At 34.5% G+C, this 25,094-nt stretch overlaps 1 protein-coding gene across 1 annotated transcript in view; it reads left to right on the top strand.

The window, feature by feature from the left end:
* GRM8 (glutamate metabotropic receptor 8) overlaps window positions 1-25,094 on the top strand; it is a 960,215-nt gene that overhangs the window by 869,549 nt on the left and 65,572 nt on the right. The window lies entirely within an intron of this gene.

The following is a 25,094-nucleotide window of genomic DNA, read 5'->3' on the forward strand; positions in this document are numbered from 1 at the left end:
CAGAAATTTGAAGGACAATATTCAATGTATACTTTGTGAAATTTTAAACATGAAATCTTACACTGATTAAGATTTCATACTTATGTAAATGCTAAAATAATGAGGATGATAAAGTTAGTGACTATCAATTGATAGTTATGGATTAATTTAATTTTAATATTTATGTTTGTGACTTTGGTAGCATAATAAGAGAGAAGCAGTTATGAATGAATTCATGAAAGGCTTAAGAAGCATTCATTAAAATTGGGAGAAAGTGTTAGTTGTATATACCAGTAATATCCTATCCTATCCCATCATTATTATGTAGTAAACAGAAAGAAAATGTAGAGGGGAAAAAATGACCACGTTCCCTTGTGAATGAAAAATTACAACTTAACATTAAAAAAAGACAGCCTGGGTTAATGTGTGAATAGAAAACTTATGGTGGATTTTTGTGCCTTATTAAAATTACAGAAGCCAAACTATGAAGTAAAAGTCTTTCTTATTAAAATAGAATATAAGCCTGTTGGACAAGAAATAATTATGAAGTCCTTGGTAGGTATAAATTTCTATGTCACCTTGAAAACAACCTTCCACAAATTACATGTACATTTCCAGAATGATATTCATCAGAATTTCATGTGTGTATCTAACTGTGTGTATGTCTGTATGAGTGTGTGTGTGTGTGTGTGTGTGTGTGTGTGTGTGAGAGAGAGAGAGAGAGAGAGAGAGAGAGAGAGAGAGAATGAAGAGCTGATATTTTATTTGGATTCAATCAAATGGATCCCAGGAAAAAAATGGAAATGGAAATTTTAAGTAGTTCATGAGATCGTAAATTTGGAGCAGAAACGAACCGTAAAGTCCAACCTCCTTATTTTATTAATATGGAAACTGAGTCTGAGCAGGATTGAGAGACTTACTCAAAGAGGAAGAGGTAGACCTGAGATTTGGATATAACTCCTCAAATTCCAAAATCAGCTGTCCTTAAAATTATTTCTAAATTTACTTTCAAAATTACATTTTTGATAATATTTATTCTACAAACTAGTAACTATACCATGAGTTTTAAAAGACTAAAAAAATTATAAACCATGGGAGTAAGGTCGCTGAAGAATCAGATGTGATCATAGGATTCAGTTAATCCATGGGTTTTTTAGTAGGCATTACTAAGAAAATTCTTTAGTTCTTGTGTAGTGACCCAGGATGGATCTGGCTCTTTTGCATCCTCAGCAGTTACCTAGGGGACAGCTGGATAGCTCAGTGGATTGAGAGCCAGGCCTAGAGATGGCAGGTCCTAGGTTCAAATGTGACCTCAGATACTTCCAGCTGTGTGATCCTGGGCAAGTCACTTGACTCCCCTTGCCTACCCTTACCATTCTTCTGCCTTGGAGTCAATAAAGACAGAAGGTAAGGGTTAAAAAAAAAACTAGTTACCTAAAGAAAAGTGAAAATATTCTATTCTTCAATTGTTATTTTTATTTGACAAAGGATAGCTGCACATTTTTTTTTCTTTCAGATGGGCACTGATAGCAGAGGAGGTGGGAGATTACCTCTTTAGGTAAATTAATCTCTAGGTTGTCTACATATTGACTTCAAGAAAGTTGGGTTGAGTCTTAAGAGCAGAGCACTTATATCTATTTGTCCATCCACAAGAGCACCAATTTGATATTTATCCCAATTTCTTTTTGTGGCATTCTCCCCTGTCAAAGTTCTTTAATAAAACTGTTTTCAATCTTCCTCTCCAACTAAAGAAGTGTAAATTGTTTGGCATTTTAAAAATGTCCTTGTGGCATCATAGTCATTTCCATTTATAATCACTACCTTCTTCCTATTTTCCCTTTTCGAAAATAATAATAATGTTTACCATTTAATAAATAAACACATCAGAATAACCAACAGAGAGATAGTATCTGGCAGTATGTAAAACATCAAATGCTCAAAATACCCCAAATCCATAACAAAAAGAGGGAGGCAGAATGTTTTATTTTTTAAATAAAATCTTTTATGATTCTTGTAACAAAATTAAAATCAATCACTACTTAGACCCCCATCTCTACCCCAATTACTCAGGCATAGAATAGAGTGAATAAAGAACAAACGAGAAGACTCTATGTGTGTCCATTTTTCTGTTTGTACTTTTCTCTACAAAATCCCACAGGACTTTAAGGCAAGAAATGAAGGTGTCCGTAATGCTTGCCATTTTCCCTCCCCTTATTCCATATATGTATAGACACACAGCTACCCCTACTGTATCCTAATACACTAGTTTTGAAGATTTAGGGAAGAAGAAGTAGAAGAAAAATAGGAATGGAAAGGAATAGAAAAGGCTGAATGAAAGGGCACCTATGGAATGACTTTTCACTATTCAGAAGTGAAAAAAAAACAATTAGAGCTGGTAAAAGGTGGGGAAAAAAGAATCCCTCCCCATAAAAGTGCTTGGACATGAACTAAAATAACATTTAAAATGTCCATTAGAAATATTGAAAAGGTAATGCTGATGATGTTACTGTTATTTTGATTGTATATCACCTGTGCTGCTTGTATTACATTTTTACTCCTCAAAGCCCTTTCTTATAATCTCTTTTCCTCTATGATCAAATTTGAAAAGCCAAACTACTGATCACAAAGTGAATCCCTATAATTTTGTTGTGGGAGAGCTTGATATTATCTGGTTTGGGAGGGTACTCTCTTAAAGAATTATCAGGCACTGATAAATCTTTAAAAATAGAGGGATTTATTTTGAGAATGGCAGGAGGTAGCTGTAGGTGAAGTCTGCTTCTCTAAAAAGAAGGGGTCCAGGATTTTTATACTTTAAAAGAACAGAGACTACCCAAATGGGAAAGGAAGGTGGAGAGGGAGACAAACAAGGAGGATTCTGTGAATTTCCCATGTGAAGTGCCTCCATATCTGGGGTAGAAGCACAGGTATATATTGTTTATGACATTTTAAGTGCTGATCATGAAGGAAGGTGAGTTGCATATTTCAAAGAATCTAGTGATGTTCAAGGTGCAAACAGAAGGTACACATCCATGCTAAAACCCTTATCAAAAGACTAGGGGAAAGGCACCTAAAACAGAAGGAAATGTATCTCTCAGAGAATCCTTTGTCTACACAGTTTGTCCCTTTGGCTGAATCAGGGCTGGCTTTCTTTATCACCAGCACAGTTGGGGTCCAGGATTGGGAAATTCCTCATATAGTCTTTTGACCTGGAATTCCACTAGAGACTTGGAGTGTTCAGGGGACCCTGTACCTGCTTATGAATATTCACTTATGAAAAGAAAAAAATTGCCAATTAGATGCTTTAGAATTGTTTGTAGAATTAGGAAAGAAAATAAAACATCTATGTTTTGAAGAATTGTTGAGTTCAAATTCAGCCTCAGGTACTTAAAAACTGGGTGATCCTGTCTAAGTCACTTAACCTCTCTTTGTCTGAATTTCCTCATCTGTAAAATGGGGAAAATAACCACCACCACCACCACCACCACCACCACCACCACCACCACCACCTAACTCCCAGGGTTGCTGTGAGGAACAAAGGAGATGGTCATTGTGAAACACCTAGCACAATGCCTATCACATAGTAAGTGCTATGCAAATTAGAGCTCTCTCTTTATATTTTATTTTTATTGTCATGCAAAACACACTTCCATATTGGTCATTGTTGCAAGAGCATACTCATACATAACCTCTCTATATGTCTCTATATCTATATGTCAATATATATATACATATATCTGCATACATACATATTTATCTATCTATCTATCTATCTATCTATCTATCTATCTATCATCTATCTATCTATCTATCTATCTATCTATCTATCTATCTTTATATGTAGAGAGAGACACCTATATTCTGCCCGCAGATTACCCTGCTCTCCCTCCATGCCTTGGACTACTCCTTCTTTGCTCCCTACTGTGCTCTGAAGTTAAATTTTAGTTTGGAAACCAGAGCTTTTCCTGCCAAAGGAAACTGTTGCCACTTAAACCCTACTCTGCTTGGATCCACAGTTAAATAGATCAACCTCAGTTTCTCTGCTTGAGCCTTCAAACTTCATCAACCTTTACAAGAGCAGATGTGTGGGATATTCTATATTATAAATTCCTATTTCCTCCTTATAACCTTTCCCTTCATAAAGAGATGAAGGCCCTTTAACATAAACCTGAGCCCAGCTCTTCCCCACTCCAACTTCTGCTTTTCCCTACTTCTACCCAAGGCTTTCAGAGACCTTGAACCAGTATTGGGCAGGAGGGTAGGAGGAAAATATCCACTACAGGTGTTTCCAAATTTCCCTGTTATTGGGTCTCATAAAGAAAAGAAAAACTTATGTTTTTCTGTGGAAGTCAGAGCAAGCCACACAATGGTATTCACTACCCACTCTTTCCTACCCATTTTGTCTGGAGATTTTAACATCTTTACCCTGTTACAATAATTAGTTCAGTACTGCCTTCTGCCTCAAAAATCCCTAGAGTCTCAAATGATTGTTGGCACTAATTGGAGAATGTTTGTTCCTCTTACTATTAGGGGAAACTGCTCTTTCAGTTGCATTGAGAAAACAAGTAGTCCAGTACTGGTTCCATTGCAGAGTGTATGAAGGGAAGTAAGGTATAAGAACTCTGGAAAGATAGGAAGGGATCAGGTGAGGGGGAAATATATAAATGTCAAACAAAGAAGGTTCAATTTTACTCCAAGGATAATAGGCAACACCTAGACTCTATTAGCAAGCCAGTTGTGTATATTCCAATCAATTACATGTTTTCTGTTACAAAAATGGGTTGCAATTCAAGATGAAGCTTGAGTTAGGAGAACTAAATCAGAGAATATAGAAACTGTCTAAGAAGAGGTGATGAGGGTCTGCCCTAAGGCGGTGGTTTTGTATATTCTAAGGAGGGGACAAATGTGAGAGAAATGATGGAGTTGCATTAGATGATCATAAGGGTAGCCCTTATCAGCTCTGACATTCTAGGATTCTGTACATGTTTTATTGGTTACTTTTATGCCTTAACAGTGATAACAAATTATACAATATTTAACAAAACTCTGGGTTCTTCTTCCCATCACCCAGTTCATTAGCAGGACAGGGTCTCAAAAAGTAGTTGGCTACTTCTCTCTGAGATTTAGGGGTAATACTAAGAGTTGGTGGCATTTTCTTAAAACTGTCACTCATAAGCCCCTATTTAGTCTGCTTCCCAATATCATTGAACTACAAATCCCAAGATACCTGTCAGTTTTCAAAATCTTATTATCTTTTGATCATCATTTAGAATTCAACAATGTACATTTTCTCATAAAAAAATTTAAAAGGGTAATTAGGTATCTAAAAGTACTGTTTTCATGTAGAAAACTAGTTCAAACTATTCACTTGAAAGATAAGGAGCCTGAGACTTCTGGGTTAAGATGGTGGCTGAGTAGAAGCTGGGCCACTTCCTCTCCTTACCAACAGATATAGTATACATCCAAAGGATAAGAAAACAAAATCCATATGAAAGAAGGGACCCTCCAATAGAGTGCAGTATCAAAGGTACGTGGGATTTGGGCACTTCCACGCTATAAGGGGGGGAACAGCCTCCATAAAAACACGAGCGTATCACCCCTCCACCAACCCACCCACAGTACCAGAGTCAGAGGCTGTGCTCCAGAGTTAGAGCGAGTGGGGGTACAAAATCTAGCCCCTAGGCAGCTAGCTGGCAATACCAGGAGCTTGCCCCTGAGAGCAGCAAGACCTGAGATCCCAGGTGGCTGGAAAACTCATACCTTGAACCCTGGAGTGGGGTTGAGAGAGGCAGCAGCAGCGCCCAGCATGCTCAGATTCAGGGGATATCTCAGGTGGAGGAGCAAGCATGGGCCAAGTTCCAGGCTCTGGGCAGCTGGCTAGGAACATGGGGGCTTGACCCTGATAAAAGCTAGACCAGAGACCCCAGGAGGGTCACCAGAGAAGCCAAGAGACTCACAAAGTAGCTTTAGGCAAAAAAAAATGCTCCCTAACTCCATACAAAGAGCATCAGACTTCCTCACTCAGACTTCTGGCAGATAAAACAAAATGATGCCAATCAAGACCCAAGAAATAAACAAGAAGACCAAGAAAAAACTCAAACACTTGACAACTCCTGCACAGAAAAAACCCAGAAAACAGAGGAGGACAAACAATTAAAGACATCCAAACCTTCCCCCCAAAATGAAAATGGGTCACAAGATCTTGAAGATTTCAAATCTGAGATTATGAGAATGATGGAAGAAATCTGGCAAGAAAATAACAGTCAGAATTTTGCAATTGGAAAGTGAGGCTCAGAAATCAAATGAATTGATAAGCAAACTGAAGACCAGAAATGACCTGCTGGAAGCCTTGAAGAACCAGATAGATCAGATTGTAAAGGAAAACCAGTCTCTAAAGGCTAGAATTGGGCAATGAGAACCCAATGATCTCTCAAGATAGCAAGAAAAATAAAGCAAAGTCAAAAGACTGATAAAATAGAAGGAAAAATGAAATACCTCACTGAGAAATTGACAGATCAAGAAAACAGGTCTAGAAGAGACAATTTGAGAATCATTGGTCTTCCTGAAAAAACAGAAATTAATAGAAATTTGGACTCCATACTAAAAGAAATTATGCAGCAAAACTGCCCTGAAGTTCTACAACAAGAGGGCAATATAGACATTGAAAGGATCCATAGTTCACCCTCTATACTAGACCCTGAAAAGACAACCCCCAGAAATATAATAGCCAAATTCAAGAGCTTCCAAGTAAAAGAAAAAATATTATAAGAAGCCAGAAAGAGACAATTTAGATATCAAGGGGCACCAATCAGGATCACACAGGACCTGGCAGCCTCCACACTAAAAGATCACAAGGTTTGGAATATGCTATTTAGAAGGGCAAGAGTACTGGGTCTACAACCAAGGATCACCTACCCATCAAAACTGACTATATACATCCAGGGGAAAGCATGGGTATTCAACAAGATAGAACATTTCCAAGTATTTGCACAGAAAAGACCAGGACTAAATGGAAACTTTGATATCCAACCACAAAAACCAAGAGAAACATGGAAAAGTAAATAAGAAGAAAAGGGAAAAAAAGAAAATTCTTACTCTTAAATTTACCTTTTTAATGGCCTTAATAAGATCAAATTATTTGTATTCCTTTATGGAGAAATAATATGTGTAATTTTCAGAAACTGTATTCACTATTATAGTAATTAGAAGAATTATTCATAGGAAGAGGTTGGAGCACTAAATGGTCTAAGTTGAGACAGGGCAGGGAAAAAAGAGGGTGGGTGAATAGTAGATAGCATCAAGAGAAACTTGAATGAATAAGAAAAATAGGATATTCTATATCACACAAAGAGAGCATGGGAAGCAGAGGGGATGGATACTCTTATAAAAAGGAGAGGAAGAGAGCATTGTTGTGAGGAAGATTAAATTTGTATTAACATTAAGAGGTAATATTTAAACCTCACGCTCAGCAGAATTAACCCAGAAAGGGAAGAGTAGCTATATCCATTCAGATATAGAATTCTATCTAACCCTACTGAGAAAGTCAGAAGGGATCAACCAAGGGGAGCAAGGGAGTGGGGAGGTCAAAAAAGGGAGGGGAGAAGAGGAGAGGAGAGAGGGAATTCATTAGGCCTTAAAAATAAAAAGAGGGGAATAATAAGGGAGGGGGTGGAAAGGGAAGTACATCAAGGGAGGGGAAAAGGGGGACTGGTCTAAAACAAAACACTGGTTTAAAAGGAAATAGGGTAAGAAGATGGGGTAGAACTAGGAGAGGATACCAAAATATTGGGGAATACACAACTGATAATTTTAACTCTGAATGTAATGGAATGAATTCACCATAAAACAGAAGCAAATAGCAGAGTGGATTAGAAACCAAAATCCTACCATATGTTGTCTATAAGAAACACAGATGAGGCAGGTGGACATACACAGGTTTAGGTGAAGGGTTGGAGCAAAATCTTTTGGACTTCAAATGAGAAAAATAAGGCTGGAGTAGCAATCATGATCTCTGTCAGAGACAAAGTAAAGATAGATTTGGTTAAAAGAGATAGGGAAGGTAATTACATCCTGATAAAAGGCAGTATTGAGATTGAGGAAATAACAGTGCTCAATGTGTATGCACCAAACAGTATAGCATCCAAATTCCTAAAGGAGAAATTGGCAGAGCTCAAGAAGGAAATAGATAGTAAAACAGTACTAGTGGGAGGTCTAAATATTCCTCTTTCAGATTTAGATAAATCAAACCAAAAAATAAATAAGAAAGAGATAAGAGAGGTAAATGAAATCCTAGAAAAATTAGATTTAAAAGACATGTGGAGAAAAAAAATTAGAGACAAAAAGGAATACACCTTCTTTTTAGCTGCACATTGACCATGTAAAAGGGCATAGAAACATTGCAAACAAATGCAAAAGAGCAGAAATAATAAATGTAACCTTCTCAGATCATAATGCAATAAAAATAATGATTAGTAAGGGCACATGGACAGGCAAATCAAAAACTAATTGGAAATTAAACAATATGATTCTCCAAAACCAGTTAGTTAAAGAAGAAATCATAGAAACAATCAATAATTTCATTGAAGAGAATGACAATGATGTGACATCCTACCAAACTCTGTGGGATGCAGCTAAGGCAGTATTCAGGGGGAAATTTATATCCTTGAGTGCATATATAACAAATTAAAGAGGAAGAAGATCAATGAACTGGGCATGCAAATTAAAAAAAACAATAAAGGGAACAAATTAAAAATCCCCAGCTAAAGACCCAATTAGAGATTATAAAAATTAAAGGAGAAATCAATAAAATTGAAAGTAGAAGAACTATTGAATTAATAAATAAGACTAGAAGTTGGTACTTTGAAAAAACAAACAAAATTGGCAAAGTACTTGTCAATCTAATTAAAAAAAGAAAGAAATCCAAATCATCAGTATCAAAGATGAAAAGGGAAACCTCACTTCAAATTAAGAGGAAATCAAGGCAATCATTAAAATCTATTTTGTGCAAATATATGGCAATAAATATAGCAATCTAATTGAGATGGATGAATATTTACAAAAATATAAATTACCTATATTAACAGCAGAAAAAATAGAATACTTAAATAATCTCATATCAGAAAAAGAAATTGAACAAGCCATAAAAGAACTCCCTAAAAAAATACCCAGGGCCTGATGGATTCACAAGTGAATTCCATGAAATCTTCAAAGAACAACGAAGTCCAATACTATACAAACTATTTGACATAATAAGCAAAGAAGGGGTTCTACCAAATTCCTTTTATGATACAAATCTGGTACTGATCCCAAAGCCAGGTAGATCCAAAACAGAGAAAGAAAACTACAGACCAATCTCTTTAATGAACACAGATGCAAAAATTTTAAACAGAATATTAGCAAAGAGGCTCCAGTAAGTGATCATGAGGGTTATTCATTTTGAACAGGTGGGATTTATACCAGGAATGCAAGGATGGTTCAACATTAGGAAAACCGTCCACATAATTGACCATATCAACAGTCTAACAAACAAAAATCACAGGATTATCTCAATAGATGCTGAAAAAGTCTGTGACAAAATACAGCATCCATTCCTATTGAAAACACTAGAAAGTGTAGGAATAGATGAACCTTTCCTAAAATAATAAACAGTATATATCTAAAAACCATCAACAAGCATCATATTCAATGGGGATAAATTAGAAGCCTTTTCAATAAGACCAGATGTGAAACAAGGATGCCCATTACCTCTATTATTTAACATTGTACTAGAAACACTAGCAGTAGCAATTAGAGAAGAAAAAGAAATTGATGGTATTAAAATAGGCAATGAGGAGACTAAGCTATCACTCTTTGCAGATGATATGATGGTCTACTTAAAAAATCCTAGAGAATCAAATAAAAAGCTAGTAGTAATAATCAAACACTTTAGCAAAGTTGTAGGATACAAAATAAATGCACATAAATCATAAGCATTTCTATATATCTCCAACACATCTCAGCAGCAAGAGTTAGAAAGAGAAAAAACATTTAAGATCGCCCTAGACAATATAAAATACTTAGGAATCTACCTACCAAAACTAACACAGGAATTATACGAAAACAACTGCAAAACACTTTCCAAACAATTAAAACTAGATCTAAACAATTGGAAAATCATTGATTGAGCACGAGTAGGAAGAGCTAACATAATAAAAATGACCATTCTATCCAAATTAATTTACCTATTTAGCGCCATACCTATCAAACTACCAAAAAAAGTTTTTTACTGAATTAGAAAAAACTATAACAAAGTTCATTTGGAAGAACAAAATATCAAGAATATTGAGGGAAATAATGAAAAAAAACCTGAAGGAACGTGGCTTAGCAGTGCCAGATATTAAACTATACTATAAAGCAGTGATCATCAAAACAATATGCTACTGGCTAAGAGACAGAAGGGAAGATCAGTAGAATAGACTTGGGGTAAGTGATGTCAGCAAGACTTTCTACGATAAACCCAAAGAGCCCAACTTTTGGGACATAAATCCACTATTTGACAAAAACTTTTGGGAAAATTGGAAAATAATATGGGAGAGATTAGGTTTAGATCAACATCTCACACCCTACACTAAGATAAATTCAGAATGGGTGAATGACTTGAATATAAAGAAGGAAACTATAAGAAAATTAGGTGAACATAGAATAGTATACCTGTCAGATCTATGGGAAAGGGACAATTTTAAAACCAAGCAAGAGTTAGAGAAAATTACAAAATGTAAATTAAATGGTTTTGATTATATTAAGCTAAAAAGCTTTTGTATAAACAAAAATAATGTAGTCAAAATCATAAGGGAAACAACAAATTGGGAAAAATCTTTATAACAAAAAACTCTGACAGGGGTCTAATTACTCAAATATACAAGGAGTTAAATCAATTGTATAAAAAAATCAAGCCATTCCCCAATTGATAAATGGGCAAGGGACATGAATAGGCAATTTTCAGATAGAGAATCAAAAGTATCAATAAGCACATGAGAAAGTGTTCTAAATCTCTAATAATTAGAGAAATGCAAATCAAAACAACTTGGAGGTATCACCTCACACTTAGCAGATTGGTTAAAATGATAGAAGGGGAGAGTAGTGAATGTTGGAAGGGATGTGGCAAAATTGGGATTTTAATGCCTTGCTGGTGGAGTTGTGAACTGATCTAATCATTCTTGATGGCAATTTGGAACTATGCCCAAAGAGCTCTAAAAGACTGCCTTCCCTTTGATCCAGCCGTAGCATTGCTGGGTTTGTACCCCAAAGAGATCATAAATAAACAGACTTGTATAAAAATATTTATAGCCACACTTTTTGTGGTGGCAAAAAACTGGAAAACAAAAGAATGCCCTTCAATTGGGGAATGGCTGAACAAATTGTGGTATATGCTGGTGATGGAATACTATTTTGCTCAAAGAAATAATAAACTAGAGGAATTCCATGTGAACTAGAAAGACCTCCAGTAATTGATGCAGAGTGAAGGGAACAGAGCCAGAAGAACATTGTACACAGAGACAGATACACTGTGGCAAACCAAATGTAATGGACTTCTGTCCTAGCAGCAATGCAATTACCCTGGACAATTCTCAGGGATTTATCAAAAAGAATGCTACCCACATTCAGAGGAAGAACTACAGGAGTGGAAACACAGAAGAAAAACAGCTGCTTGAACACCTGGGCTGATGTGGATATGGTTTGGGATGTGTCACTAAATGATCACACAAATGTAAGTACCAATAATATGTAAATAAGTCTTGATTGATCACACATGTTAAAACCAGTGGAAATGAGCATTGGATATAGCGGGGGATAACGGGGCGTGAAGGGGAAAGTAAAAACAAGAATCGTGTAACCATAGAAAATTAAAAAAAATATTAAAAAAAAAAGAAAAAATAAGGAGCCTTGAGACTGGCAAAGGGGCTATTATACATCCAAGATTACCCAGTGAATTACTAGCAAATTTGGGAGTAGAACTCAAGTCTCTTTCCTTTTAGGAAAAATCTCCTTCTACTTCATTATACAGCATCTTTTGCAATTAGAATCATATAATAATCTTTTGTAAATTAACCTGTGACCCTAGATATAAGAAAAATAAAGTTCTGATTCTCCATCTACGGATTTGAACATTTACAGAAAATAACGCATTTATAAGATGGGAGATGCCTCCTTAGGAAACTAAATTCTCTTCCTAGTCGAAAGATTTACAGTGATTTAAATACTGATTTTTTTTTGGGGAGCAAGTTTTATTTTAGAGGTACTAAAGATCTAAAGACTTAAATTAAAATATTATAATTTATTGTTCACATGGACAATTCATAAAATTGCTTAAATGCCACATATGAATCAATAATTTGGGTTGCTAACTTGGTTTGTATTAATTATTCCTCTTAAAAGCAGGTAACGGTTTATTGTTCATGCAAATAAACCAACTGAATTGATCAATCTACTACTGAGATACCAAAGGGTCATGAAAGAACAAGTAAGGTTAACTGATGACTTCTTTAGTAAAGGCTTATTGTAGAAAGGGCTCAGAGGAAAGTATTATATGAGTAGTCAGCACAATTATTCAAGTAATTTAGAGAAAATCATATGAAACTGCCAAAGTGATGTATTTTTTAAAATTATATATCTAGAAATAATGGAATAATATTAAAGGTTTATATTGTAATCCTCCATACTTGGGAAATATTTAGATGCCTCTAAATAATAGATAATTATTATAACATAATAGATAAATTATGTAATAAGTATTAGAAGAACTAGGTTATACAGTGGTTAGAGTATAAGGTCTGGAGTCAGGAAGATCTGAGTTCGAATCCAGTCTCAGATATTAACTGTATGACCTTGAACAAATTGCTTAACCCTGTTTGCTTCAATTTCCTTGTCTGTAAAATGAGCTGGAGAAGGAAATGGCAAATACTCCAAAAGGGGTCATGAAGAATCATATACAACTGAAAACGAACTAAGCAACAACAACAAAAAAAAATAGAAAGTATGGATATATCTAAATGGTGAAACAATTCAAATAACAGTAATAGGGATTTAACTCAAAGATTATATTCCAATAGCATATATCAGAAAGCTGGTAGCATAGTAATCTTCAACTCTCTAAGAATTTTGGTTCATAAGTTGATCTGAATGGAATTTTAACAGATAAATAAGCTCCTATGAAGTACTGTAAATTAAAATGTTTTTTTTTAAATAGAAGTGTTTTAAAAGACATATTTCTTAGATGCTTATGAAGTTTCACCTTTTTAAAAAGAACTTGGGGTCCTTTAGAAATATCATTTATTATCATGTAAATCAGATGGTAGAGGGCACAAATCTAAATGAATATAACCTTTGATAACTTTTCAGCAGATAGGCTATGCTCAGAAATTCATTATATATAAAAAAAGAAAAAATATATATATATATATATTAGCTCTATGATCTACTGACTTTTTCAGCAGATATATTTAGTTTTCCAACACTGGATTTCTGTTTGGAATCCTAAAACACTCTTTAATAAATAAACTTAACTCAGTTAACTGAATTTGTTCCCTTAAATCTATTTAACAAGTTTTGAACAAAAGAGAAGGTCACTTTCATGGAGGATAGATTCAGGGATGTCTATTGAAAGTGACCTTGTCCAACAATTGAGGAGACTGAGGTCCAAAAACATGAAATATCTTGTCCAAGGTAAGAGTAGTGAGTAGCAGATCCTTTGATCTCTAATCTGTTGCACTTTCCAATGTGCTCTGTTGTCAATTGGCTTCAGATCCTTTGAATGAACACCATTCTTTTGGATTATGTTTAGATACTTTAATTAAGAGATGTGAATTATATTGAGACTGTTTCACAGTCTTAAATAAATAAAAATTATGAATTTTAATAGTTTTATTAGTATTATTTATTATTATAAATGAATATAATTTAATAAAAAGTGATTAAAATAAAAATCTACAAAGAATTTCCAAGTCTGCTTCTTCATAAAGCTTATAGGGGAAATGAATTCTCATTGTACTGAGCTATCAATATTTTATTATGTTGAAATTTTCTAACAAACAGTTATGTGTTTCTTTAAGGTTGTGTAACTTTTTTTAAACTTCTGCTATACAATCCATATCATATATGACTTTTGTTATAGACCTCATTCTGTTGTGCTATTTGTAGAAATGTTCATGGAAACACTATCAAGTATCATTATGACTGCTTGAGTGATCCTAAGCTTCCAGGAACCCCTGCTCTTCCCCTATTTCTCATACCCACATAGAGTAATTCCAAAGAACTACTATAATTCAGGTATATGTTTTTCTTTTCCTTAAAAGTCTTCTTACCAGACTTGAGAGTTGTTTTGTGTTCTTTTTCTGTGACACTAGAAATGATTTGTCCCATTTTGTATGCTCAATTCCCTCTAAGATTAATATTTGGCATTATTTGAATTTCACTGAATCTTGCCCCCATTCTCAGATTAGTCTTATTTCTAGTCAAGGTGAAGAAAAGAAATATGTAGGCTAACTTACAGGGTAAAATCATGCTTGCTGATGGTGCTTCTCTGTTCTTGTACTTTGGTTTCATTCATTGTTTTTGTTGGGACAAAGCCCCTTCTGTTTCTCCCCAGTAATCGGGTCACTATTTTTTCTCCTTTTCCCTTTGCCTATAAGACTCTTCCTTCCTCCTCTCCACTTTGTGACTTCCCTGGCTTTCTTCAAGTTTCAACTAAAGTTCATCTTCTTCAAGAAGCTTTTCCAGGTCCTCCTTAATTTTAGCTTCTTCCCCCTGAGACTGCATCCCCTACACACAATGTATCCTGTTTTTGTTATGTCAGTACATATTGTTTTACGAGTCCCCCAATCATACTATGAGTTCCTTTAGAAGAGAGATCCAAACCAACTACCTTTTATTTTTATGTCCAGTAATTATATAATGCCTGATAATAAGACATGCTTAATAAATGCTTGTTGGCTTGAGTAAATCTCTGACTTTTCTCCTTGTCCAATATCCCAGTGCTTCCAGGACTAGGATTTTACCTTGTGCTCCAAGACCCTCTAGCTTCCATGGTCTTGCACCTGAATGATAATTCTTATAACTGGATCACTGTTATTCAAATAGTCCTGAAAACAACAGCTTGCAAACCTTGGATAGGAACTAACTGCCCCTTTCCTAGGTTTCTACCAATTGATATTCTGTCCTTGTTGCTAATGGGTTGTCTTATTTCTAGGCCATTCCTTCATTCCTTATCTTGTGTTATCTTATCATATTATAAATCCAGGCAATAAAATTCACTGGCTCTGTTAAAGACACATGCCTTATTAAGTGATGGAAGGGACCTTAACTTTAATATAGAAAAACAAAAGCAATTTTTTTATATTTCTGATAAAGTACCTGAACCCTGGAGATGGAAAATAACTTCTTCAAAGTCAACACTGTAAGAGTATATAATATTTGTATTAAGTATGCTTCCAATTGCTATCACCACACCTACCTATCTCTATTACTATTCTGCCTCTCCTATGCTCTCCTTCATTCTTTTTGGTTGTTTTTTTTTTTTTGTTAAATTTATTTTAAACCCACTTTCTAGATTACAAGTAGATACAATTTTAATCATTATTTTCTGACATTTTGTGATCTAGGTTCTCTCTCTATCCCTCTCTTCTACATTTTCTTTCTCCCTGAAACAGATGGTAATACAATATAGGTTACACATGTGTTATCATGTAATATCTAGTTCCATGTTCATGATGTTGTGAAAGAAGACATAGCTCTTATCCTAGAGGAAATGAAGTAAAGGTATGGCATGTTTCATTCTACATTCTGACTGTATCAATTCTTTCTATGGCAGTGGATAATCTTTTTTGTCCTGAGACAAGTTATCTTGTATTGTAATGCAGGGTTGCAGAAAAATCTCTTGCATTTGCAGATCCAACTGTGGCAATCCTGACAGTTGAAGAATCAGAATGTTGACCCTGGGCCCAAGGGAAAAAACCATTGGGCCCTGGGACTATAAATATTCCTGCAGAACCAACTGAGGGGTCTTTTGCTTTTGGGGCTTATTGGGCTTTGCCTGATTTCCCTTGACCTCCCCCTTGATATCCTGCTATTCCCTGGATTTTCCCATTGGGCCCTGGGAGGAGGGTATTTTGGTAGGTAGAAATCATGGGAATTAGCTTCTGTAGGCAGGCAGGGACAACCTAAATCAAGCCATTACCTCACCTAGTAATCTGCTGAACCTTATTACATCAGGGAAGTGAAATTATCCCTGGCTGAGGGAGCTGGCTCCCTCAGCCTGATTCCCATTTTTGTGATCCTCGCTAGCACCAGCTTCTCCCTTAGCAGCAGTTATCAAACCTTATCCCCCTTTCCCTCAGCTTACCCTTGGCTCCAATAAACCCTTTTGGCCCTTATACAAATGGCTTCTGGTGATTTATTGTATCAACAAATAGGGTAAAGGCTGAAGAGGGAAGAACAACGTTCCTTTTATTTCTTGAGGGCTAAACCAGGCATCCATCTTGGGCAGGAAGTGGACCAGCTTTCACTTCCTGTACACTGGGTCTGGCTCTACAGAGGGGAGGGGCTCCAAGGGACTTTCAATGACAGCAGTGAGGCTTGTAAGAAGGAAAATTTACATATATATATATATATGTGTGTGTGTGTGTGTGTGTGTGTGTGTGTGTGTGTGTGTGTGTGTGGCTGCCAGGAATCAACAATTCAGGTTGATTATGTAATTAAATCAGACCCAAGTCAGCATCGGGTTGAGGAGTTTATTTGCAATCTGGTAGGTAAAAAGTAGGAATAAAGAAATAAAGAGAAAGGGAGAGGCTAGTCCAGGCCAAAGGCTTGGACTGAGAGAGAAGGTTAAAAGGCTAAATAAATGAAGCTGTAAGCCACAAGGCTCAACAGCAAGATAGGCAGAGTTTAGAATTGGTCCAGCTAGGCCAAGGAAGTCAGCCTAACTTACCCACGTGACAATATAGAGTGTAAGCTGTCTGTGGTCTCAGGAGATGCTTCTGCTCCCTGTTCGAGACAGCAACTGCCCCCACAGGAAGTTCACTAACTTACTTAAAGAGATAGTTTCTTTCATCACTTCCTGTGGTCCACCTCTAATTCAAATGGATAAATGGCAGTTTCTACATTGATTTGGACTGCCCAAAGGGCAGTCCCTTATTCTTGATTTGTTACTTATGGTCACGTGTGGGTAAGTCGTCTCCCCTTCCCACTAAGGGAGGTTAGGATTACATCATTTCTACGCCTAGGATGGGTAGATTTTTGACTATTAATGGGCTCGAGCTAATTCTATTTACACAATCCACCCTAATGATCATATTGGGTGCCTAGTCACCCCAAGTGATCATGTTACACAAACATCTTCTACCACAAAGGTCTTCTAACTACAATAGTTAGAGATAAGAGGGAAATGGAAAAGAGAGAAAGCAAAACCAATGCTTTGCTAAGCGCGTTGACAAGAAACCAATTGGGGGCAGTCCCCTATTGGCATATCATGTACAATTAAAGTAGCTGTTCAAAACCCATCAGTCCATTCATTAGTACCCAAAGTTCATTCTGGATCGCTTGATGCAACAAACCCCATAAGTTCAATCAATTGCAACCCAAAGTTCATTCTGGATCTCTTGATTAAACGTAGGTTCTTCAGGCATCTCTCTGCAAACAGTTCATTCTCTGGATTTAGGAATCAGCAAGTTTCTTTCCCTGAGAATTTTTTCTAAAATAAAACCAAAAATTAAATCTTGGATATAATAAAAATACAATAAAATCTTTGGATTTTAAAAAAATACAATCCCCCCTTACGTGGGTATTTAGAAAGAAATGCCCAGATCAGCTCAATATATATAGTTGAGTCATGGGGTTGTATAAGTAAATTCAAAAGAAAAAGAAGAAAAAATATATAAAAATCAAATAGAAGAAAAATGAAGCTTTTGAAAAAGAAAGGCATTAAAATCAAAATCAAAATATCAAAAGTTATGTACATAAAATTTTTTGAAGAAAACAAAATAAAATTATAACAGGCCCTTGTATTAGGGTCTAATCAATTATAATTTCCATCCTACTAGTCTGTACGATACAATGCAGTAATACTGCACTTACCCATTGGCAGCTAAGACTACAGGAAGTTGCCATTCTATAAGAGAGAAAAAAGGACCAGATTTATATGCAAGGGAAGCGTCTGTCATTCCCTTTACTCTCAGGAATATAAGGGTGAGCCAGATGATAGCCAACCTGTGGTACCTGACTGGCAGTGTAGTTCGGAGAGTCCTATGTCTTAACATATGTTAAGCATCGCAGCTTCGATTCTTACACTGAGTTCAAGTCCTTAGTGTTGGCGTGGGAGTACCTCAATCCCACCTGTATATGTATGATGTCTTTGACCTTGTGCTCCTTGGCACTGTGCAGATGTTCTCATCAATACCATTGGATGATGGATGGTCAGTCTCCATGACCTTTGTGCATTCTTAGCATTATTAATGGCTCATGTGTTCCCTTCTCCTGGAATTAAACAGAAGCATTAATCACAGTCCCATAACATTTAATAATGTATGGCAAGTTCTTGGAGTCTAAACCTCGTGAGTAAGCAGTAATATTACAGCAAATATATATATATTAAAATTATAGCATTGCAAAAAATAATGAAAAAATTAAGTGATTATATGTACTCAAGTACAAGAAATGAGAAAAAAGACAAAAATATCAATTATTCTATTAAAAGATATTAGGAAAATCAATAAGAAAATTAAAATAAAATCAGGGAAAGAATCAAGACAAATCAATGATTCCAAATTAGCATCCATGAGTCTATGAACTGTTATCTCCAATGTAGGTAACATGAAACAGTCAATCAGGTTCAATAGAAGATGCCCTCTTTACATGTGAGCAATGAATCCAAGAGTCCTTTTCTCCAATCTTTATAGCTGTTGGGGTGGTTAATAAAATTTCAAACGGGCCATCCCATGAAGGCTGGGTTGCCCCAGTGCGCTGGAAGTTCTTTATATATACTTTGTCTCCTGGATTCAGGTCGTGAAGTGAAAAGTCTATTGGTCCTGCTTATATTGCAATTCCGGATTCATGGAGTTCATGCAGTTTGTGCTGCAATTCCTGTATATAGGAAGCAATAGAAGTATCTCCTCCTAATAGTGATGTATATGCAGGAGAAAAAGGTTTAGCCTGTATAGGAGGATGTCCAAAAAGCATCTCATATGGTGAGATGTGTAGATCTTGGTACTTTTCTTTTAAACCCTTATCTTCCATTTTAGAATGGAATACTGTGTATTGGCTCCAAGGCAGAAGAGTGGTAAGGGCTAGGCTATTGGGGTTAAGTGGCTTGCTCAACTCCCAAAGCTAGGAAGTATCTGAGGCCAGATATGAACCCAGAACTTCTCATCTCTGGGCTTGGCTCTCAATCCACTGAGTGCTCCTTAGGCCTGACTCAATCCATGGTGTTACTTCAGTGCCCCCATCTAAAATTGTTTTTGAAATGTATGGGTTCTAGAAGTCCCAGACAGACAAATAATTATTTTACCTCTGCAACTTGTTCCTTCTTAGGTAATTTATCTTTACATATATGCAAACCATGTATCTTTAATCTCTCTCTCTCTCTCTCTCTCTCTCTCTCTCTCTCTCTCTCTCTCTGTCTCTCTCTACCCCCACTTCAACTACTCACATATCTATTTTTTTTAAAAAAAAGCACTTAATTGCCTTATTGAAATTCTGTTAAAAGTAAAAATAGGTCTTCTAGTTCATGAGACCAAAATAATAGTGTTTTGACACTTTGTCCAATTTCCAATAATGTTTTTTACTAAAGAAAAATAGAGGAATTTTGAGGCAAATTTAGATTGAGTACAGTGATATCCACAGGACAGAAAAGGACAGAAGTACGAGGTAAAATTCTTATAAAAGAATACAAGAGACCCCACCCTCCTAGCAGGGAGAAAAGAGGTCATAAACTCATTGAAAGAGAGATAATTAGAAAATTCCTAATAGTATACGTTTAAAATATAGCTAAAATAATAAAAATTTCAAAATCAAAAAATCAAATTAAAAGAAAACAATGGAGAATAAGCCCATAAATCAATAAAGAAGACATAAAACTATGTGAAATACTGAGTAATAAAACCTCAAAAAAACAATATTATATTAGAATATTAGATGAAAATTTAATTAGCTTATGAATCTCTGATAAATACATGTAAATTTATGGAATCCCGAGACAAGATAACAACAAGAATCTTCAGAAGGTTTCAAGAGAGAAATGAAATCTGGGACAGAAGCTAGAAATTAATGTATTAGAAGTTATAGTTCTCAAAGCAATGGCAAAAACAAACACAAATGAAAATAAACAAGCAAAAGACCCTCAACATAAGATTAAGAAAAAATACACTGTAGGAAGTTGCTCTAAAGAAACAAAATATTTGGGATTTAAAAATTTCTAAAGTAGCAGAAAGTCTGACTGAATAGAAGAAAAAGACAGCAATGTTAAAAATTCCTACAATCTCCAGGTAAGTCAAAAACATTCAGCTTTAGTATAGTATGACCACAACTAGTTTAAGGATTATAGGTTGCTAAGAAGATTTTGCCAAAAGAGAAAAAAAAAAGACAAGTTTGTTTTGTTTTGTTTTGTTCAATCATCTTCAGTCATACCTGAAACTTTGTGACCTCATTTGTACATTTCCTGACAAGATACTGGAGTGGTTTTCCATTTCCTCCTCCAGCTCATTTTACAGATGAGAAAACTAAGGCAAACAGGGTTAAATGACTTGCTCAGGGTCACTTAGGTAGTAAATGTCTGAGGCCAGATTTGAACTTAGGAAGATGAGTCTTCTCCAGCTCCAGGTCCAGAGCTCTATCTGCTGTACCTCCTAGCTGCTTCTTGAAATGATTATTCAATACAAATTAATGAACAAACTTCAACTAGTGCTGGGGCTGGAGAGTCTGGAAGACCAGAGTTTAAATATAGTTTCAGACTTTAGCTATGTGACCATGGACAAGATTTTTAACCTTTCTGCTTCAGTTTATTCATGTAAAAATAGATAATAATAGCATCTATCTCACAGAATAGTTATGAGAATTACAAAATAATATTTGTAAAGCAAATAGTACAATGACTTGAATAGAGTTGATACTTTACATTTTTGAATATTTTAAATAAAATCCTAGCCAAAACACTATATCAATTCATCCATAAAAATCATTCACAGTGATCAAATTGGATTTATAATAGGGTAACAAAGATCATTTGACATTAGGAAACAATTACATAAAAAAGAATCATATAATTATGACGATAAGTGCAGAAAAATACAATATACATTATTGATTCATGCTAAAAGAAATCATGGGGCTTAGGATATTTTCTCAATATGTAAACCCAAAAGTATTCTATGCAATGCAGGAATTTAAAGGAACAATACTGAAATTCCTGGAACATCCAGAATAAATAATAGATTAAATCAAGTTTCCTAGGTATGGATATGGGTGTAAATTTCTAATCAAAGAAGATAAAGAATAATTACAATAGATAAAATAGATTATTTAGATTATATGAAATTGAAAAGCTCTTGCATGAACAAAACTAATGCAAGTGAGATAAAATGGGAAATGGGAAATTTATGATAATAATTATTTCTTCTAAGGAACTATCTTCAAAATATATAGGTAACTACTAGAAATAATGTATATGACTAAAGCCCTTCCCTAACAGATAAATGGTCAAAGTGTATTAACATTTAAGAAAAATAATGGTGATTTTTAAAGAATATATTAAAGACTATTATAATTCACTAATAATAAAATTCATCCCAAAACAACCTCGAGCCTCATGTAGAAAGCTGGCAAAAGTGACCAGAGATATGAAAAAAAGCAATTTTTAAAAGGTCATGGAAAAATAGGTGTACTAACATATCATTGGCAGGGTGTGAAATAGTCCAAATATTTTGAAAAACAATATTAAATTACATGGATAACCTTTGTGCAGGAGATTACATTGCTAAGAATAAACACCAAAATGCTTAGAGCTTCACTTCTCTTAGTATCAAAAAAAATCAGAAACAAAGTAGTTGCCTATTACCTGGAAATGGCTAAATAAATGTGAAATAAGAATATAGTGGACTATCATTATGCTATAAGAAAAAATAATTCGAGGGAATATTGAAAGATTTATATGAACTAATGGAAAATGAAATAAGCACAATCAGAAAAACATTGTACCAAATGACTATAACAATTTAAATAGGCATAAAATCAATTCAAATTGAATATCAAGAAATTATATCTTGCCTACAAAACAGTGACATATCATTCCCTTCTACTCTTTTTATGCTTGTAAAGAAATTGAATAGAAAACACAATTTTTGATATATTATTTTCCTCTTTATTTCTTCTTGTTTAAATTTTAAGCATTGACTATCATAGAATGTAGGATGAGAAAGACATTATGAGAAATGTAAGAGTTATAAAAACAAAACACATCAACAAAATTCATTTTTAAATAGCACATTTTAATTATACAAAAAAACCGCTGGGAAAATGGGAAAAATATGGCAAAAATTAGGCATAGACCAAAGACACCATACACTAAGATAAAATCAAAGTGAATAAATGATGTTGAAATAATGGGTGATATCGTAACAAATTAGGGAAATACAGACTAGCTTACCTGTCTTACCTATGGATAAGGGAAGAATTTATGACCAAATAACACATAAAGAACATTATGAGATGTTAAATGAATAATTTTATTACATTAAATTAAAAAAAAGATTTTGTTCTAACAAAACCAATGCCACCAAGATTAAAAGGAAAACAAATAACTGCAAAAAATTATAGCAAATATCTTTGATGAAAATCTCATTTCTTAAATGTGTAGAAAACTAACACAAATTTATTAAGAATACAAGTTATTCCCCAACTGACAAATGATCAAAAGCTATGAGAAACAGTTCTCAGATGAAGAAATTAAAACAATCTATAGTCATATGAAAAAATGCTCCAAATCAATGTTGATTATAGAAATGTAAATTAAAAACTCTGAAGTACCAGCTGACTTCTATCAGACTAATATGATGAAAAAGGAAAATAATAAATAGTGGAGGGAATATAGGGGAAAAAATGAGACACTTAAACAATATTGGTGTAATTGTGAACTGATAAACCATTCTGGCAAGTAATTTGGAACCATGATGAAAAGATCATAAAAACTATTCATACCCTTTGATCCAATAATACTTCCACTATGCCTGCAAACCCTAATATCATAGATAAAGGAATAGAACCTATATATATACAAAAATGTTTATAGTAACTCTATGTTGGAAAAAAAAATTGGAAACTGAAAAGATGTCCTTCAATCAGGAGATGGCTGAGCAATTTGTGCTATATGGTCGTAATAGATTACATGCCATAAGGAAAAATGAATAATATGATTTTGGAAAATAAAACACTTGGAAAGACTTGCACGAACAGATATGAAGTGAAGAAAATCAAGAGAATATTCTATATAGTAACAGAAATATTATTCAATGATCAATTGTGAAGGACTAATCTATTATCTTCTATTCAAGTATCTGAGACAACCTCAGGGAATTGTGATGCAAAATGCTATTCATAGCCATAGAAGGAACTTCAGGAGTATGAATGCAGATTGAATTATACAATTTTTTGCCTTATTTTCTTCATGAGTTTTTTTTTCATGTGTGACATTTATCTTCTTTCATGATATGAAGATTATGGAACTTTGTAATGCATGACAACACTAGAATAATCTTTTTCAGATAGTTCACCATCTGGGAAGGGCAGAAGAGAAAGGGAGGAAGGGATGGAATGTGGATTGCAAAAGGTCAGAAAGCAATTGTTAAAAAATGTTTCTACATGTAACTGAAAAAAAATTAAAAGGAAAAGAAAGTGTTAGGGGTTGTTATATTGTAAATGGTACTTGTGGAGATTAATTTATGAAGTATATGATTTGATTTTAAAGTATTATCATTATTCAAATATCAGTTTATCTTTACAAGTTAACCATAGCTATTCTGGAGTGAATTCAGAAAAGTGTGATAAGAATGATTAAAATTCGTGAAGGGCAGATATGAGAAAAGGTCATGGATATTAATTGCTATTGCTTGGTAAGTGACCATTAAGTGGAGACATGATCAAATATAAATTGATTTAAATACATAAATAGTAAGCAATGAGAGACTACATGATATAGTGGTAATTTTGACTAATGAAATTAAAATGAAAGAGACTTCCCAGGTGTTCAAATAATTTATGTATTTTAGTACAATAATCTGATAGACCTGACATCTCACTGATGAGATACTTTTTCAATGGTGAAAATTTCAACCAGACCATATCTCCTCATTCTTTCTGACTTCCATCCATCTCTTCCTTTCAATTTACCACTGTGAACCCACTTAAAATGCTCTGGGACTTCTCATTCTCTTGACATTATGAAAGGGCAAATGCAGTTATCCATCTGTTATTTCTTAGTCTTTCCATATAATTGACTTATTTTCTATTCATTTTTCATGTTTTATGCTATAAGTTCCATTCTTAAATGCTCCAAGGTTACTTTTGTGAAGAGGGTCTCTTCGTTAGGCTTTCTTTTTTGTCCTTTCCTCTATTATGAATTGTTACCCCAAAGGCCTTTTAATAATTATATTAATTTCATTAAATAGGTTCTAAAATCAATCAAGGGTTTGGAGAATATAACACAAAACACTAGAAAATAGAAATGTTTAGAATAATTTTGGTATCTACAATTTTCCATTGTGCAAATCACTCAAATACCAATAAATTTAAAAAACACACAAATAAATAAGGACAGGTTAAGTCAATTTTACAGTCTAATAGGAAAAATAATATGCATAAAACTATGTACAATCAATATATATACAAGATCAGTTGAAGAAAATAAACAAAGGAAAGACTTTAAATTAGAGAAGAACAGAAAAGATTTCTTATTTAAGGAGGACTTTTAGCTGGCACTTTCAAGGAGTCAGGGAAGCTAAGAAGCAAAGTGAGGAGGTAGAGATTATTTCAAGAAGAAGGGAAAGCCAATGAAAATGAAAAGTCAGGGGATGGCATACCTTTTCTTCAAGGAAGAGCGACTA

Source organism: Gracilinanus agilis, chromosome 5, assembly GCF_016433145.1.
Source record: "Gracilinanus agilis isolate LMUSP501 chromosome 5, AgileGrace, whole genome shotgun sequence".
Lineage (NCBI taxonomy): Eukaryota > Metazoa > Chordata > Mammalia > Didelphimorphia > Didelphidae > Gracilinanus > Gracilinanus agilis.